Below are 19,319 nucleotides of genomic sequence, written 5' to 3'. Positions count from 1 at the left end.
CAGGTTAGTGAGAACCATGGTGGCCGTGCCTATGTGAGTGCACCTGAAAAAGAAAGGTTTCCCGTAAAGAAAGCTGTGTGTATGGGGTGGCAAGTGCCACGGTACATCTCAACAGAGATAGCTCTAGGGAAAACACAAAACACTGCACGTATTAGGACATTTTAGGATACATATTACTCTTTCAGATAATTGTATGTATACTTACAGGGATATGTACATATGTGCACAGATACACTTGGGAGCTGTAAGTGTAATTTATGCCCTTTTAGCAGAATACTTTTCATTTGCACTGGGGATCAGGCAGGATGTGGCACTAGCTCTGATTAGATTACTGCCCTTTACATTTGGGTTCACTGTAGTCAGTGGTTGTGTTCCTGCTGCTTATTCATCATTTCCTCAATGCTGACAGATACTATCAGCATTTGTAATTTAAGTACTGCTACCAGAATTTGATATTTTCATTGATTTGTTTTCATAAACCTCATTTTTTCACTTGCATTCAAATAATTAATTTCTGTGTTGTTGAATTTCTTTATTAGTATGCATTATGCCAAACAATTGCTTTCAGGCTTTTGACTTAAATGGCAACAATAGTATTTAATTTGATTTCATTTAGTGGCTGTTACATTACTCTCCATTTTGAAATACAAAAATAATCAAATCAGCTTTCATTAATCTTTAACCCATTATTCATGTACACATGTACAGGGATTCACTGTATATTTTCTGACATTCAAAAGTAGTACTTTCAGCCATAGCAGTACAAGTAATATTAAGCAATCATACATCAAAATGTTAGATTTTTATTATTTTAGAGTCACAGAATCATAACACAGTTAGAAGAGACCTTAAAGATCATCTAGTTCTAACCCCCCTTCAATGAGCAGAAACACCTTTCACTAGGCCAGGTTGCTCAGATCCCCATCCAATCTGGCCTGGGGCACCTCCAGGGGTGGGGCACCCACAAATACATGCTCTAACATTAAGTAATATAAATAGTATGTAATTTGCAGTGTGGGGACTGTGAATGTTGGCAAGGCATTTGAAGAGTTTCTTTTCAAAGCAAGTCATCTGGAGAGAACCTAAAATCTGTCAAATGGTATCAGAGGCTTTTTATCCCATTAAAATACCTTTAATTAGCTCTGCTGTCAACTGTGTAAAGGAGAAAAAATAAAGGCTATTAAGATCTCTCCGGTCTTAAAAAAACCCACCAAACCTTGTTTATATACATTAGTATGTTTGTATTTAACCAGTACAGAGATCTATTTTAGGAAGTGCAAAAACACAGGGGACAAACACAAGAGATCATAAGACCATAAAACATTGGAAAACAAAACATTCTCAGTTGCAATCTTCATGTTGCAGCACTATACAGAAAACTTACCTCTATACCCAGGAGTGTTTCAGATTAATAAATGTTGTTATCCTTTTGATACATTAGCTTTAATTAATCAAAAAATTATATGTACTAATAGAAAAATTAGTGTAAAATATGACCTGAGACCCATTTCTGTAAGCAAAGTAGAGGCAAAGTGCCTGCTTACTTAACACACTCACCCAAAAACTGTAAAAATTAAAATGGGTATTTATTAGCATGACAGAAGAACTTCTTCAACAAAAGATGGCTTTATGGGTAGTGTAGAGATTGCACATGGAACCACTTCCACAGAATGTTTTTCTTTAGGGAAATAACTACAAGAGGACAGAGACTGAAAAGAAAATGAGAAGGCACATAGGACATGGAATAAAAATAACCCACAATTACTTTTGTTAACTATTTACCCAAAGGCATTGTACACTTTTACAAGTCCTTTGAAATTGTATATGGACTTTCTACAAATGCAGTTTTTTCAATATGCTGTAGCAGTTTAAATTTAACTTTGATGCAAAAGTACATTTCATATCACGTACAAAAGTGTAAATGCACTTAAAGTTTAAAAATAATCCTAATTTAAGCTACTACTCAAATTATTTAGAAATATGTAATGACAACTTAAACGTACCCATAGAGATAGATACTTGTGCTGGGAATAAAATAATCATAGTATGTAGTTAAAACTTTGTTACCCAAAGATGAATGTTTCTTTTCAAATGTGATTAGGAATTATTGAATTTATTTTACAGATAGAAAAATGTGAGAAAAATGTGTACTGACCCCCAGTAAGCCACAAGAAGTCACCAAGAGCTGGAAAAGAACACAAGCTCACCAATGGGCATCCAATTCCATGGGCTGTGGTTTTCCCCTAATCTGAGAGAAATTCAGTACATAGTGATCAGACATTCATGATCCCTGATTTGCAGCATAGGAAGGGCACTAGGAACAAATTAGAATTAGATACTTAAATGCCCAGGCTAAGGACCTGCATTCTTTCTGGAGTTAGCTGCTCCCTATGTACAGAGCCTGCAGAGCTACTTTCCTAGATTAGTCTCCCAAGTCAGGTAGCAAAAGCTGTAAGGAAGATCATCTTCCAAATAATGTACACCATTTAATTTTAATTCCTGCATTGCTTCTATATTCAGGCTAAATATTAATTTAAGAATGTTTTGATATGTAAATAAACTGGTGTTAGAGACATTGCTTCTCTCTTCAACAAGGCTATGACAGGCTGGTGTGGGTTCCGTTGGCATCTCCTCAATTTTTCATGTTAATAATCTCTGAAGTTCAAACACCATTCAGAAAAGGTATCATCCTCTTTTTGCAGCAGCTTTGAACTTTCTTTATTCAAAAGGGCAACTGGAACTATAATTAGGTACAGCTAGCTGTCATTATATAGCTCATTTATTATTTATATCTTCCTTCAACAGTGCCTGTGAACCGCACATCTTGTGTTGGCGGAGATAGGATTCTGAATGTTGCTTTCACAAGCTCCAAGTAACACGGTAGTCCCTGTGGCATGGCCGTGGATTTGTAATCTGGGCTTCAGGGTGCTGACCTATTGCAGCCAGTGATGTTACAGCCTGAAGCATCCCACACTCAGAATTTACTGAGGCAATCTCCCTCCACCTTTCAGGCAAGCAATCAGAGATGACCCCTCCTGTAGACAGCTACTCCCTGCATGTACCCTAATTCTGGTCAGTCCCTTACTGAGATCTCTCCCCACCTCATGCTGGGTAAATTATTGTTTTGGCGTTCTGTGAGTTATTGTATTACCAAGTTCTGAAAGGTATCTGGGAGATGGGAGAAGAGGTAACTGTAATTTTCAGTGGAGACAAATATGGGAAGGGCATAATTGGATGGAGTTTTAGGCAGTTCTCTTTTAAGCTTCTGATGGTCAGTAACACACTGCCTTTTTACAAAGACCCTGCATGACCAGAATGGTGACAACTTTAGTAACAAGTTGCATTGCTTTGTCATGGTGTTTAAGAACAAGTTTCCTCTTATCTGCAGTATGCAGATTAATCTTTCTGGGATGCCTTCTTCCGCAAATCCTTTTCCGTGTAGGACTAGCAGATGGAAAAGCAAGAACTTGAGAACAGCCTGGTGGGTATTGAGTGGGTGAGGTTAAAGTCAAATTCAGTCGAATTGCCAAAATAGATTTGAAATTTCTGTGGAGCTTTTTCCCTGCCCCCTCCCGCCCCCTTTTAAAAAGAATAAATAAAGATTTAGACTACAGTTTGTGTTAGAAAGAGGGCAGTGCAGAAAAGGAAAACCAGTGACCTACTTAAAGATAAATTTAAATGCATTACACCTCTTGGGGTTGAGGTTACAAAAAATAGTAACAAAAAATGCAACACAATGAATGTGTGCATGAAAGGAGACAACATCTTCATTTTGCCCCTAAAGGCAGCAAAATTCTACCAGGAATTAATTTGACTTCTGGTCAAATTATTATTATGCAGTTGTTATTATCATGCAGTTTAAAAGGCTGTTTTTACTTTGCCTAGTGAGACTTCTAGGGCACTGACTTTCTAATGCATTAGTATCTTGTCAAAAACAAATTCTGCTTGTTCTGTCAGGTATCCTAGGGCACAGTAAGTTTCTGCACTCCTTGTCTACTATCCTGTCTGTTATAATAATTATACTGTATTATAGTAACTTTTTCTTTTTCTCCTGAGTGATTACATAGACACCATCCTAGATGACCAGAAGCTGTTTTTCATTTGTTCTTTAATCTTTGATCTGTTCACCTTGGATGTTCCTGGCAGGACTTTATGCTTCTGTTGGCATAGCTCTCGCTATCACCAGGTCAGATCTGCCTTTCTCTTGCATCAAAGTGGATCCTCAGGGAAGGAATCTGTTTTACCTAATGTAAACCAAAACATGCATTCCTACTCAGAGCTACCTTCACAGCTCTATGGATAATAATTACAAACACAGGAATTAAGTTTGTCTTCTATCTAAAGCCTGGAGAGTAATTAAGTGTGTTGGGAACAGATGTGCTGATTTGATACCTTAGTGATTTGTTAGAATCCAGCTGTTTCACACTTCTGATACCTGTGGTGAAACAAATCTCTGCCAAGCTGACAGGAGCATCCTGGTGCACAGATCCTGCTTGCAACACGAGAGCCTCCCACAGCTGTGTTCCCTACACACTCACACCTTTCTGGGACCCAGCACCCAGCCTGGGTGCCAACAGCGTGACTGACAGAGCCTGGGCCCAGCTTTCTCATGAAAGCTGACACAGTGATACATGCTCACCCTGCAAAGCCTGAGAAGAGACAGAGGAGAGTTCCAGATCCAGAAACACATATGCCCTTACTTGTCTGCAGTGTGCTATTCCTGCCACGATAGACAGTGACACTTCAAATTTCCCATTTGTCTGCCTATTCTGACCATGTTCCTATGAACTTAATTTCATCCTTTCTTTTAGTTTCTGTTGCCCACACATCACACTGACTTTAATAATCATCAGTTCTTCTAGTCACTCTTCTTTGGGTTGTCTTCTTCACAGATCCAGGCATGATTTCACCCCTCCTATCTTAAAATAGTGCCCTTGAACTCACCTGCCTTTCCCGTTTAGGGCTTTATCATCCTTTCTCTTTACATCTCTCAGCATACAATTCCTATCTGGGGTTTCAGCAAAAAAAATTCCCACTTTAATGCAGCTTCTGTACTTGTGCTTTGCTGACTTATAAGTCTATTATGCTTTTCTGTCACTCTCACATTCTTTTCTCCCTCCTGAACAAATGTCCTAGTGATTTCAATCCTTCCCCATTCACAGTCCTTCAGAATTTTGATGCAAACACTTACCCTAAATTTGGTCACAAAATATGGGAAAGTTCTGACTTTCCTTTATTCTCCAAAGGATTGCTTTTGCTTTCAAGACAAGCTGCATTTGGAACGGTTTCTTCTATTTAACCCCTGTAATTATTTTGATTCAATTGTACAATAGCTATTTTGTGTCAGAAACTGGGTGACATCATGAACTACGGGACCAGCAAAGACACCAGGTATCATTTTGCATCCTGGAACCTTCCTGACTAAATCCACGGTTGAATCTGTGTGACACTTGCTAACTATCAATCACTCCTCAAAGATAAGCAAGGACCTACCTTGGCACTAACTCAACAGGAATGCCTGTCTCTGCTACAGATGCTGTCATACAGAGAATGCCCTCTCCATCTTGGACACTGTCCTTGTGCAGTGACAAGAGATCACCTGGCTTCGAACTGCCAGCTCATGTTTGGCATCAATTCAGCCACCTGGGCTGCAGAATGGTGAGTCATGAGCAAAAACCAAGTGCATGGGATTTCCCGAGCAGGCCCTTATGCAGGTCTGATTGAGGTGAGTTTGTGGAAAATCTGTTACAATATGCATTGCCCAATTGTTTCATGTTTGCCCTGTGCTGCCCATTAGGAAGAAATTTCCTATGTGTATGAATATCTAATACAATTATCTATCTTTAAATTCCTTGTTAAAGTTCTTCTTTCCTCTGATGACAACACTTAAGACTGCTGGAACTGATAGCAGACGCACTGATGGATACTGATGTGTCATTTTCTTGCACTTCCCCATCTGTCCTCTCCTGTTTATGCTTTGATTTAACCTCCTGGAGACAACATAAGATGTAAGAGAGGGGAACTCAGGGGAACTGTTCCAGTGACCAAACCAGTTCTGATATAAAAAAACTATATTAGAAATTACTCTAAAGGCTTGAGTGGAAGAGGGATGTGAAGGAAAGGAGAACTAAATCCCAGTTTTGGCAGATGCATTCTTCTCTCTCACAGTTTCTCCTCCATTTGTGGTGTGGATTATTCTGAACTGCCAAATGTAATATTTATTATCTCAAAATCTGCTCAAATCAGTAGATGTTCACTGCTTGGAACGCTGTCTTTTCTATTTTGCACAATCTAACTGTAATTGGTGTTAAGTTATTCTTGTTTATTATGGAAATACAAAATGTGTTACCGTGCTCTTAATCTGCATAGACTGAAACCATCTGCTGTGGTTCACAGTTGAAGAACAGGAGATTATAAATTCTCTCTAGTATTTGTATCCAGCCCTCATTAAACAAGTAATCATTACTGCTACCAAGTTGCAAGTCGGGGAAGTGCACAGTCATCATCTTAACATTTAAGCCTGTGAATGACCTATTCCTTTTTATAGAAAACCCAATATTTACATGCACATTTATCTTTTGACTGATAAGAGAAGGCAGTTTACAGTGGCTCAGGTAGAGGAGGAGTAGAGGGTGTTTTCAGATGAGTCAGTGAGTAGCTCCATGCTGAGTAAAGGTGATTTGACAAAAAAAAAAGGAAAGTCATGCTGTGCTCAGTTGCAGGATGGCCTAGTTTACCTCCAGAATGTCAGAAAGCAAGACTTAGTAGGGAAAACTTTGCAGCGAGAAGACCTTTTTGAAAAATATATTTTGTTTGTGTAGTACCCAAATATGCTACAAGTCTCTTGAGTTAAAGCAGAAACAGGAGGCATCCTGCTTGCCTTGTACCCAGACATATCACAAGACTGTTTGACTTAGGAGGTGAAATATTGTGTAATACCTGTTTGCTTGGCATAGTTACACAAAAATATTAGAGCTGAGGTAATCGTACCCAGTCTGCAAAGATCTGAATCAGATGGTCAGCATACAGTCAGCAAAACACCCACCTGGAGAGGCTGGACTGGACCTGCACACAGAAGGGTGTAAAATCTGTCTGGCAGACAGAACAGACTGGCTCTGACCTAGAGAAAGAGGAAGGAAACCTTTGGACCAGACTGGTCTTGATCGACATGAAAGCTATGTGTAAACAGAAGTGACGCACAGTGGAGATTGGGGAAGGGAGAGTATGCCCCCTTTAGTTCTGGCTTTCCTTGGAGAGCTGTCAGACTCAGCCACCACTGCCTTGGAGGCTGAGAATTGTTAAATGATGTAACCATCAGAAACCACAATGCAGCAGCAGCGTCACAGTATTGTAGATATAAGGCTTAGTGTTTAGGTCTGTATGTTTAAACATTGCTTGATTTTTGTTTGCTAACAGGAGGTTTGCCTAAAAGCTGGGCATAAACAGATGCCTTCTTGAAGTGTTGACTGGTTCACCCTCTCAGAACTCTTCCATTACAGTGGTCCCCAGGGCTCAGTTGCCCATCAGCAAATAGCAGATTCTGGTACCAACACCAGTTTACCAGGCTTTGCAGGAGCCGAGAAGAAACTCCTGCCAGGGGATGTAGTACCACACAGAACTGAGGACAGGAACAAGATATCTGTGAGTCCAGTAGACCAGGTCTCCTGTGCAAGTAAATACTGGAGTGTTTTCATCCATGTATTGAACACTAAATGTTCTTACTGGTTTTGGATATTCAACATATGTAGGTAGAATTATATTCTGCATTTTACCCATGCCCACTCTGTGTCATCCTCTGGTAATCAAAATACTGATTCAGTCCTGGTCTTAAATCCAGCTGAGTTAAACCAGAAGTGAATTTGGTTCTGTCTTATTGATAAGTAGATTTTTCTTCTGTTCTAAATTAAATAGAGAAAGGAATAAGAGCAGCAAGGCTAAATTTGTTAGAACAGATTTGAATCCTTATTTAGCTTTTTTTTCCATGGTGCAAGTCTTCAGCTCACTATCTACCCTTATGTTTCCTAGAACATATTTTGGATGATGATGCTGCACTCTTTCTGGAACCGTTTACTCAATGTATTTGTTGTATTTGCACAACATTTTACAAACAAGATAGGTCAAATTTTTTCCTTGTTGACATAATTAAACAGGCTTCACATAGGTTCAGCTGGAAGGAATGTTGTTCAGTTAGTTTTGTTTATAGATTTATTCAAAATTAATTTTAAACTCTAGGTCTGCACCTAGCTTTCTGGCTGACCTTAGGATGGGTAAATGCCAAGGCCCATTTTTCACTTGTTAAAAATGACACTTGTGAATAAATGTAAGAAACCAGGCCAGGCCTTTACCATTAGATTTTAATTGCATTTTCTATAAAACAGCTTTCAGCCACTGGTCTTTAAATTGTTTTCCAAAGCAAAGTTCTTTTTCCTATCCATTTAAGGGAGCGGGTTCACTTATAATTACCCTGGCCTGACTTCTGGAGGAAGCAATACACTAAGATCTAAGCTGTCAAAAAGAGGAACCACAGAGCTTCTTGATAGATTTAGTCGAGAGTCAGTGCAAAGAGGTTGAACCTTCACCTGACTTTAAATATACAACGTGCGTTTTGTATCATAGAAGTTTTACAAGAAGGAGATGATACAAGGCAGTGCTGTGACCCTGTGAGTGCCTCAGAGAGTTTTAAACAGCATAAGTTAACAGGCAGAGCTCCTCAGGCACAGACAGCCTCAGAACTGGGTAGGTGTAAAACTATCTTCACATCTAAAGATCTTGTAAGATGACTCAAGCATGGCCCAGAATCTTACCTCAGTGCTTTATATCACCATACTTCCCATATGTCATTATGAATATAACACTTTTCTCTCAGTCTGGAAAGGCCTGAAATAATAAGCTTTATACACACAGCATCTTTATGCCTGGATAAATATTTTGCTAGTTTGGTTCTGAAGGCCATAGGCTTTGTAGCCAAGCGTTATAGATGCTGTAGTCACCTAAGTTCAGAGAAGATATAAAAATAATTTTGACTCCTTTTATCATATATGATGCAAATAGCATTCGTAAGTCTATTTAGCGTTAGCCAACCCTCCCATCTGATTTAAAACTGTCAAACTTCTCTCCTTGTGTCTAACACATACTTCCACCCAGCAATATTCTTTTTGTTCAAAACAAACAGAAATAGACTCTTTTTCTAGCAATGTGTATTTAAATGTGGAGCATATTGCCATGCAGATTATCCAGAGGCAAATTGTATGCATGTTAAGAAAATGGAAATAAAACAAGTTCATTTTTTGTACCCCCACCAAATAAACAAAAGAGCCACCAAAAGCTATGAAGCACAAATATCACCTCTGTGTGAGTGCCTGAGCTCCAGGCTGCTAGGAACTTCAAGCATTTGTCATCAGTATTTGGTTGCTCCATTAAAATGTGATGTGCTGCTGGCCACGGCTGAACTGGATGGGTCTTCAGTGTGACCTCCTGCAGCCAATTCCATGTTCACACACTATGTTTTTTAACATACAAATGGAAAACAAAGGCCTATGCTGATGCCATGTTTTAGCAGGCAAAATTATAAGCACTAAGTTCCTGTGAGGGTTTTTTCAGATATTCGGTTCACTTCAAAGAAGCTCACGTCACAAAAAAAGTGAGAAGCTTTTAAAGGAATTTTTTTTAAGATTAGTGTTTGTTAAAAGACTAGGTTTGAGTCCTGAAGAATGCACATAGTCTTGAAAGGTTGGTATTTGTGAGGCTGCACTATTACATGCTAACAGATGCAAAGTTTGCTTTTCTTTGTTTCTTTATGGTGGGCACTGTATGTTAAACTAGGTTTGTTCAACAACTGCGTTAGCGCTTCTTCGTGAAGGTTTGACAGGTTGATTTGTTCTGACTTGTTATCACAAAGCAAAAGGATGAAGTAAAGGTCAGGCTTTGATACGAGAGATGGACGGTCACGAGCAAAGTGCCGATTGCTGCCGGGGCCGTGCCTTGTTCTGTCACAGCTGCTGTCTCCATCCTGCGCCAATTGCGCCAGTGCTGCACTTGCCAGCTGTAAAGGCCGAGCTGGTGGAAAACATCCAGCTGCGGTTCGGAGTACTGCCAGGAGCGGGGCAGCTCCGCCGGCAGCACGGCGTAGGCTCAGGGAGGACACGGAGCACACGGCGCTCGCTCCACGCCTGGTTATTGAGTGCCACCCAGTGGGGGCTGGCGTCTGCTCCGGCTGCCTTAGCCGGGAATGGAGCTGGGAATATACAGGTGCCTGCAGGGTCAAAGCACACTGGGTTTGTAGAGCATCTTTTCTTTTTGTGTGTTGGGGGTTTTTAAAATATTTTTTTCCTAGTTAAAAACTGAGGACTACTTATTTTCACAAGGAAATATGTGTGTCTGCTAGGTGTTACTGTGCAAAGATTCTGTTTGCATTCATCTATGATTTTCTCCAGTGATTTCTATTTTTGGGTTCACTATGGCCTTCTGTACAGCCTTTTAAAACTATTGGTAATAAAGTATTTCCACTTTAACCATGGTAGCATAAAGTCTCCAGACATGTGTAAGAGATATTGTTTGCATATTTTTTAATAAATAAAGCATGTTGGAGCAGACAGTCCCGCTGTGTACTTTGCAATTTATTACATTACCCCTATATTTTTGTTTGGTAGCTACTAAATTAAATACTAGAGAGGACCAAAGTCATTACCTAACATTTGGAAGAAAGTCCTGTACAGGCTTTCTAGATCACAGAGCTTAATAGCTAAAAGAATCACACTTGGGAGCTGTGGGAGTTAGGTCTTTTCCTTCTCAAGAATGTATCTGTGAAGTATGGCACTTACCAAAATAAAAACTTTTGAGCAATGCTGGTGTTCATAAGGTGGCACATAAGCTCTCAAAGCATCGTGAGTGTCAGAAGGGAGACATTACTGTACCCCCCAATCAATAGATGGCTGTATTCTCTGCCACCTGGAGCAGTGTTTTGAGGAGGACCTCCATTCAGGCTGTCCATTCCTCTGTACTTAGGAAAGATTGGTGGAAGGTGAGAATTGTCACAATGCAAAAATCCACATACATCAATTTTAGATCATGGCCCAACATGAAAAAGACATGCCTGCAGTAGATAATGTACAGTATTCTCAAGCTACAGAACATATGACACAGAGGAAAGATGGAGACTGAGGAGATAATGTTGTTCTTCACAAATCTGGAATGTATCCTGGAAAATCTTTGTTTATAATTTTATCCTCTGATGACAACAGGCAAGATAAAGTGGAACAGATACCAGACACTCTATGCTTGATTTTGTGGCTCCCTTTGTCAGAACAATTTTCATTATTTAGAATGGTTTATTTTAATGGAAATGTTAGGGTGAAAAAACCCTACTGAAAAATTAAGTGCTATCCACACAGGTTAAATGTAGCCATGGAAATTAGCCTCCTTTTGTTTATCCTGTATCCAGTGGACGAGGTAACTTTTTCTACAATCAGCAACAGCTGAAATATTGAGTAAATGAAGTGAGTATAAAGGCAGACCTTGGAAATTAGAGCCCTGAAAGGAGCTAAGAATATCACTGACTATTACAACCAAATTAATAACTTTAAGAAAAATGTGTGCATGCTGCTCTGACCCTGCAAAACTCTGGCACAAGATTTTATGGTCAGGAAGAGATAAGAATGAAGTGTAAGCTCTTGTACAAACTGGTCTGCTCAAGGAAGTGCTGTGCCTCAAATATATGTCTGTTTGCAAAGCATGTTTCCCTTTGTAACCAGGAAGATAATTTACAGCAGTTCTTTGGGAAGAGCATGCACTTCTTCACACTGCTTAGCCAACAAAAGGGCAATTTGAGATTTTATGGGACAATTCCACTTTAGATGCCTGAACAATCCAACATGCCTTTGGTGGCTTGGGACTGCAGTGATGCAGCAATGTTTTTGGCCAGCATATGATGTTTAGGTGTCTTAGTTTCCCAAATATGGAGTAAATTTTTACCATTTTTATAAGCCTAAAGGAGATAATAGATCAGGCAATATATTATTTATATTATATTAATTCATATGCACAAATCTTTCCAGGAAACAGAGGCCTATAATTTGATACAAAGCATACTTATGTTTTTACCCTTACTGACCACAGTTTTCATGCAAATAACAGCTACCAAAACATTCATCTTCAAGGACAGCTTTGGGATTTGCAGATGCAAGCACAGATGTACATATGGAGCTCCCCTTATTGAAAATGTGGTCCAGCTAATGCTTTGGTTCATATGGGAGGAAGATTAAGAGGCACTAATTTGCATATAAAATTCTAGGGATGTGCAGCTTCACGTAAAAAAAAAAAATGAATCATACTAAATAATAGGAACAAATTGTCATCATATGTAAGTTCTATATCACCAGAGTAACTCCTAGACATTTTCTTCATCATTGTAACATGTTAATGACTTCAATAACATCTGAATACACCCATACAATTTCAGACAACTTAATGATTTATAAGTTTACAAAGATTCTTTTCTACATGATTTTTATCTTCTGAAAAACAGAGTGTTGTCAGAAAACTGTAAAACCTGGCCAAGTAAGGACCTCAATGTTACCTGCTGTCACAACCCTTTATTAAGGATTACTATTATTATTATTATTGTTATTGATAATCCTGTGTAGTCCATGGAAGAGCAGCCACTGGCGGGACAAGATCTCTACATAGATGTCAGGTATCTGATTTTTCCAAATTACCTTACCAGCCAAGAACTGGCACATGACTCATTTCTTCAGTGCTGTGTCCTGACTGTCCTTGGGAGATGCCTTGGAGGAAGTACTGAAACGGACATTTTGTAAGACAAATGGAAGTCTTTAAAGCAAGTTGTCTATTTTCACAGCCCTTATAATTTCCTAAAAATCTGCAAGCAAAGCTAAGTGATTTTTTTCAGAGCTCAGCAATTCCTCTTATTTACATATGTGTGAGGACACACTCTTAATCTTAAGAAATCTTAATGTAACCAAATCTTCATCCCCAAAATGGCAATGAAGAACACTGCCTAAGTCAGCACACATTTTTATAAGCTAACCTTTGTAAGGCAGCAACTTGCGAATAGCAATTTCTCATCTCCCCTGCTATGCTGCAATTTAATCCTCTGGAAAGACATTTTGGGTAAATTTACCAAAGGCAAATATAATGATGATGATGGTATATTAGGAGCTCCCAAGCTGATTAGTTTTCAGAGGCAATGGAAATTTATTGAGAGCAGTAGAACAGCCTGTGCTAGCCTCTGGTCACAAGATAAAAAGGTGCTTATTTTTAAAAATGTGAGTGAGGATTAAGCGTCGTAATCTATTTTCCACACTATTGCACCGAGGTCAAGGAACCTTTGGTGTTGCACAAGGAGAATGCAGTAGCCATGATGTCCAGTGCTCCCCAAATACCAGCAGATTTTCAGTGCCAGAACTGAAATAAAAATCCCCAGTAAGGTGAGCCAGTGGGTAACTGTTCCTGTGAGATGCCAGTATTCAGGATTATCATGCGAATGCTATACCCACTGTCTACCCATCTCATTCCCTGGGGTACCAAGAGATATAAAAGCTAATGTGATAGCAAGTTTGTGTTTCACACTCTTTTTTAGAAAATAATAACTAGTTTAAGGATTGTTTTCTCTGGGGAAGTTTTTAATTTATGTTAGTTTAATTATATCCCTGACAGTGAGTTAATTCTAATCTTCTTGTGAACCTTTATGTGCTTTTAAGCTTGTTTTTTATTTTGGCCTGAAGTGCTTTTGAGGAGACATATATTGAGCTAAAAAAGGTATCCCAAATCATGAGAGAAACTACCTACAGAAGCTGTTACACCCTGTCAAAAGTATCAGCATAACTATAACTGTGTTCCTATATCTATATGGATAATTTCACTCCACAGGAAAGTTTCTGCTTTGTAGCACTGACTTTATATCCAAAAATACTTTCATTTTATTTCCCTGGGGTAGCAGTGGTCAGAAGCTCTGCTATGACTTGTGAGCTGGTTACAAGGTGCAGAGGGAGAGTAGTGTTCATCCAGCACTTAGTAGAAAGCTATGTTGGCTACATAACTAATTTCACTAATGGATTCCCAATAGAAATACTTTAATAGGTAGGAGCTCTTTCATAATACACCATTTCTGGCTGTGAACTGTTGCAAATTACAGTGGGGCTGGATTATATGCCAGAACAACTGAGTCTCTTTCAGCTCAAAGATACCCAATGCAATTACTATACGTAAAAGACCTGAAAATAGGTAGATTAAAATCTCTTCTACCTTTAGATAGAGCCTTTACTCCACCAGAGTGACATAAGCAGCCTGAGAGCAGTGAGAACCAAGTTCAGAGCAACAAAGGCTGCAGATAGAGAAAATATGGAATTACTTGGTAAAGTACTAACAGTTGAGGAATGGAGAGATGTAACCCAGGAACTTTACTCAATACATTAAAAGGATTAAAAATTTATACATATTTTCATATTGCTATTTGCCCATGAGGTAGATGTAACACTTGAGCATATGAAAAAAGGTCAATATTTGATAAATATAGTTACTGCTTCAAGAATTGTGAAAAAACCCAGAAAATCGGTAGTACCATACTGTAAGCACTAATGCCAGAAAAGACAGAAGTTAAAAATATCTCATCAACAAACTTTCAAGCATCACAATTTTTAAGCAGAGGCAATCTTCTAAACCAGACCTCTGCTAAGTTCAGAAAGAACAGAAGTATCAGATAAATGTATCTGGCAAAAAGGCTTATTTTACTGCCCCAAGTTTGCGATTGAGGATGCAATATATACATATAAATACATAAAGTAAGATTCCGAAATATGAATATGTTTATTTACAAGTCCAGGGATTATACTTTACAATCAAATAATAGCAATATCAAGACAATGTTACTATTGCAACATGCAGCTTCAGTCACAGCTTTGGTATCTATGTACATAAATACATATACAGGGCACTCTATCTTCTGAAAATCTGGTGTTGACAAAATTCTTGGTCAGGTGGGAGGAAGGACAAGGGAGGCACCAGTCTGCCTGTAAAATCCTAGAGAAATGCATCCCCTAATAGCATAAATATGGATCATACTGCAAACAACTGTAATTGCAAAAATTGGGTGACCCCAGGCTACCAATACAGCTGTTTTCTATCACAACAGGGAGTTTAACTGCGGTGGTTTCAAATTTGAACAGTCCAGAGGCTTTGTTGCTATGGCAGCATCAGCCCTCCACTTCAGAAGTCCAAATGTATATGACGCCTTTCAAGTCCTTCCACATGTACCCATTTTATTTCATAATAAAATGTTGGAGACCCAGCATTTAACCACACTGACACAACCACTGTGTTGAGTAAAGGGTATTGCTCTTTGGAAATACATTTCAATGGCATTGAGCTTGATGACAAGAACCATGACTCATCACACTGAAGAATGTTTTCATGGCTAATAATAGGCTGCAATTAATATTTTTCCTGAAAAACAGTTTCTGCTCTTACATAAGTCTGCAGATGATGATCTCAGGGACTTCAATGATATTTTTATTCCAAACAGTCAGATGGTAGAATATTCTATAAAAGTAGAAGTGGGTTTTATTTATACTTACATGAGTCTTATTACTGGAGGTGCACCTTTCATCCTCAGTGTATTCATCTTCTCTCTCTTCCTGAGAGTCAGGGCAATGGTAACTAAAAGCACTTGTGAAATTGTGGATCTTTCTTGCCAACCTCTGAAATGTTTCTGCAAAGTATGGCATTGATACATGTGACATACATATATGAACATTGGCTCAGCTGAGAAAAAGAGCCTTTCTTTTTTCAAATTTTCACACTATTCACCTGCTTTCCTCTGACAGGGAAGTCACAGATGTAGATTTTAAGAGATTGTTATGGAGGCCTGCAAGCAGGAAAATTGCGCCCTGGTTTATTAGTTTTCCATTTAGTTCTTTCAAACTTAGAAACTCCTGTGTATGTTTTCCTCTGAATGAGGACTACAAAGTAGCCATGCATCATTTGTATATTCTTACAAGTATCCTGGAAACATCTCTTAATTTCTCAATCAGTAATTCAGCAGATCCTTTACTTTTGGATCAGATTTTAGTATATGTTTGGGTTTTTAACATTGTATCATGAATTTTGTTGCCAGGACTTGCAGCAATGAAGACATGGGCTCCTCAGTATGTTGATGTTAAGACTGTCCTGCACTTAATTCCTGTCCATTTCCATGAGAGAAAAATGGCACTTGGCTTCAGTTTCTAGTGGAAAAGAAAGGCTTAGAACCCTCTGTTCAAGACTGGAATTGCTAAAGGGAAAAGAAATCTCCATGTGCAGACTTTATTGACAAAGTATTTATTTACCATATACAAGATTTGAGATCTAAAAGAAAGTGAAGGCAGAGTAGATGAGTCACGGAATCATAGGCTGGTTTGGGTTGGAAGGGACCTTAAAGATCATCTAGTTACAACCTCTCTGCCGTGGACAGGGACACCTTCCACTAGACCAAGTTGCTCAAAGCTCTATCCAGCCTGGCCTTGAGCACTGCCAGGGATGGGGCATCCACAGCTTCTCTGGGAAACATTTTCAGGGCGTCACCACTCTTGCAGTAAAGGATTTCTTCCTAATATTTCATCTAAACCTGTCCTGTTTCAGTTTAAAGCCATTTCCCCTTGTCCTATACCTCTGTACCCTTGTAAAAAGTCCCTCTCTGTCTTTCTTGTAGGCTCCCTTCAGGTACTGAAAGGCTGCTAAAGGGTCTCCCCAGACTGACAGATTACTGAAATTACTGGTTGTAAAGTGCCTACTTGAACTATTTTCCAGTCATGAAGTATATATTACTGATTAATTATTCAATCATTTATATCCTTAATTCTAGACATTTATTTAAATTAATAGAAAAGGGTAAGAAAGTTGCAACCAGGATACTGAAGAACTTTCTTTTTTCCATTAAAAATAAAAGCAGATGCTGTAGCAATCTTTAAAAAAGCTACTGAATTTGTTCTGAGGGCAGTAAATCTGACTTTTATCAAGCAAATTTGTAGGAACTATAGGAGAGAATAAAATCAGACCATGGGCAAAATGTAAATATGAGATATAGGGGAAACATCAGCCTCAATTTATTTTTAGTTGCAAGTTTATTGCAGTCTTTTGAAGGTGTCAATGAGCAGATCATTACAGTTGTTCATACAAATGGATTTTCAAAAATACTGAAAAGATTTCTTCCCAAAGGCATGTAAAGCTATCATGAGCTAAACCAGAAGATCTTTTTGGGATGAATATTATGTTGAAAAATAGAAAACAAATGTAGGAGTTAACATTCAGTTTTCATAAATATATTTTTAATGTAATTAAATTCTTGCCATTGATCTAGAAAGGGTTTTACTTGAGCTAGGAAGGGTGCTGATAAGAATAGGGACATTGATCTGCAAAATGGAGCTACTCTCACAAGAAAAAAGAGTAAGCAATCTCAAGACCATCAATTTGGAAAACATACTGTGGGAGGGAAGGGGGAGAGATGTGTTAAATTTTATAATACCACAAGTAGTACAAAGAAGGGAGTTGAGGAATAGCTGTTCACTATTTCTCACAGTATAAAAGCTACAGAATACTCAGTGAAATAATTTGGTATCAGGTTTAAAAGCAAACAAAGAGAGAAGAAGAGTAGGCTCTGGTGAGACCTCATTGTGGCCTTTCAAAATTAATGCGGGATTAGATTATAGGAAAGATGGGGACAGACTTTTCAGCAGGGCCTGTAGCGATAGGACAAAGGATAATGGTTTTAGGCTGAAAGCGGGTAAATACAAACTAGAAATAAGTTGGTTTGGTGTGGTGTTTTTGTTTTTATTTTTGGTTTTGTTTTTGTTTACCATGGAGGTAGTGAGACACAGGACCAGGTTGCCCAGAGAAGTGTTAGATACCTCATCCCTGAAGATGTACAAGGTAAGGTTGGATGGGCTCCTGAGCAACTTGATGTAGTTGAAGATGTCCCTGCTTGATGCAGGGGAATGGGACTAGATGACCTTTAAAGGTCCCTTGTTACCATTCTGTGATTCTAAGACACTGTCACCTTGGTGAACACCTACAAGTGAGCAGACTCCAGCGATTTGCATTGCTTGAGAAATGTGAAGGCACTTACAGACATTTTTGAGTCCTTATTTGTGTTTTATTGCTGTGAATAAGTAAATACATGCCTCTTGCTCAGCTTAATTCCACAGGCATCTTTCCACACAGATACATATGATACATAGGTTGGATTCCAGGTTTTGTTTTGTTGTGTGCATGAAACATTACAGATTAGCAAGTTCCTTTTGAGAGACTCGGAGCAGATGTTTTTATATGGCTGGAGAGCCAAATTGAATACAACAATTGCTCTGAAATGTTGAAGATAGAAATGTGGGTGAAAAGAAAGATAAGTTTCTTTCATGCACTCTGGGTCTGTTTTCCCTTCTTCCCTAAGCCAGTCCAAGATATACTTTTAAAGTTTATTCATTTGTAAGCGCTATTAGCTCCTAAGGTGGAAAAAAGCTGCCCCTTGGAAGGCATTAAATTCCTGATGCATCCAGCTGAGCTGCTAATGTGATCAATCTCCTGCACTAAAGAGTGCTGGGCTTAGCATTGTTCTGCATTCAGCCTTATCAGCCTGCTGAAGTTTGGTCCTTCTTGCAAATCCATAGTGTAAAGGCATCATCTTGAATTGGCAACACTCCCTCCTGTGTAGTGGGTCACGTCTAAATGCATCCAAATGCACCATCTGCCTTTTGAGTTTAGCAGCAGGTATTGGCTTTCTCTGAAGAGAAAGAATTCAGATTAAATAAACAGCCAGCACTTTTCTTATTTTGGGGTAAAATTCTTTCTTATTTTGGGGTAAAACTGAGGTAAGTCCACAAATATAACCTAATGACCAAGCTAGCTTTGGCAAATGAAAACAAAAGACAACAATGCTTGGAGTATTATTAATCTATCTTGTGCAGTGTGTACATTAGGTCTCTAGAATGATATTTTCATAGGTTATTTTTCTTATATGTTTTTGAAAAGCAGATAGGTCTTTGGTTTTGACTGATTTCACCTGAACTCAGACTTTTTTACTCTTCTCCCCGCTTACTTTCAGTCTGGCTTTCCTCTCTTGCAGCAGAATCATGGTTTTCTCTTTCCCATCTAAACATCTATTCTTGACCTTATTTTTAATTCAAACTCTTCCTTATCTTATTTCATCCCACTACAAGCAATTTCACATTCTAAATCTTATTGATTATTTTCCATCTCCTTTGCAGCTTCTAGCTTGTAGAGGGTTTGTCCAGCCAACTGCCTTCGTTATTCCAATTCACATCTCAGAACCAGTG

This window comes from Anomalospiza imberbis, chromosome 1 (assembly GCF_031753505.1).
Source record: "Anomalospiza imberbis isolate Cuckoo-Finch-1a 21T00152 chromosome 1, ASM3175350v1, whole genome shotgun sequence".
Lineage (NCBI taxonomy): Eukaryota > Metazoa > Chordata > Aves > Passeriformes > Viduidae > Anomalospiza > Anomalospiza imberbis.
Note: the sequence above shows the minus strand (reverse complement) of the source record.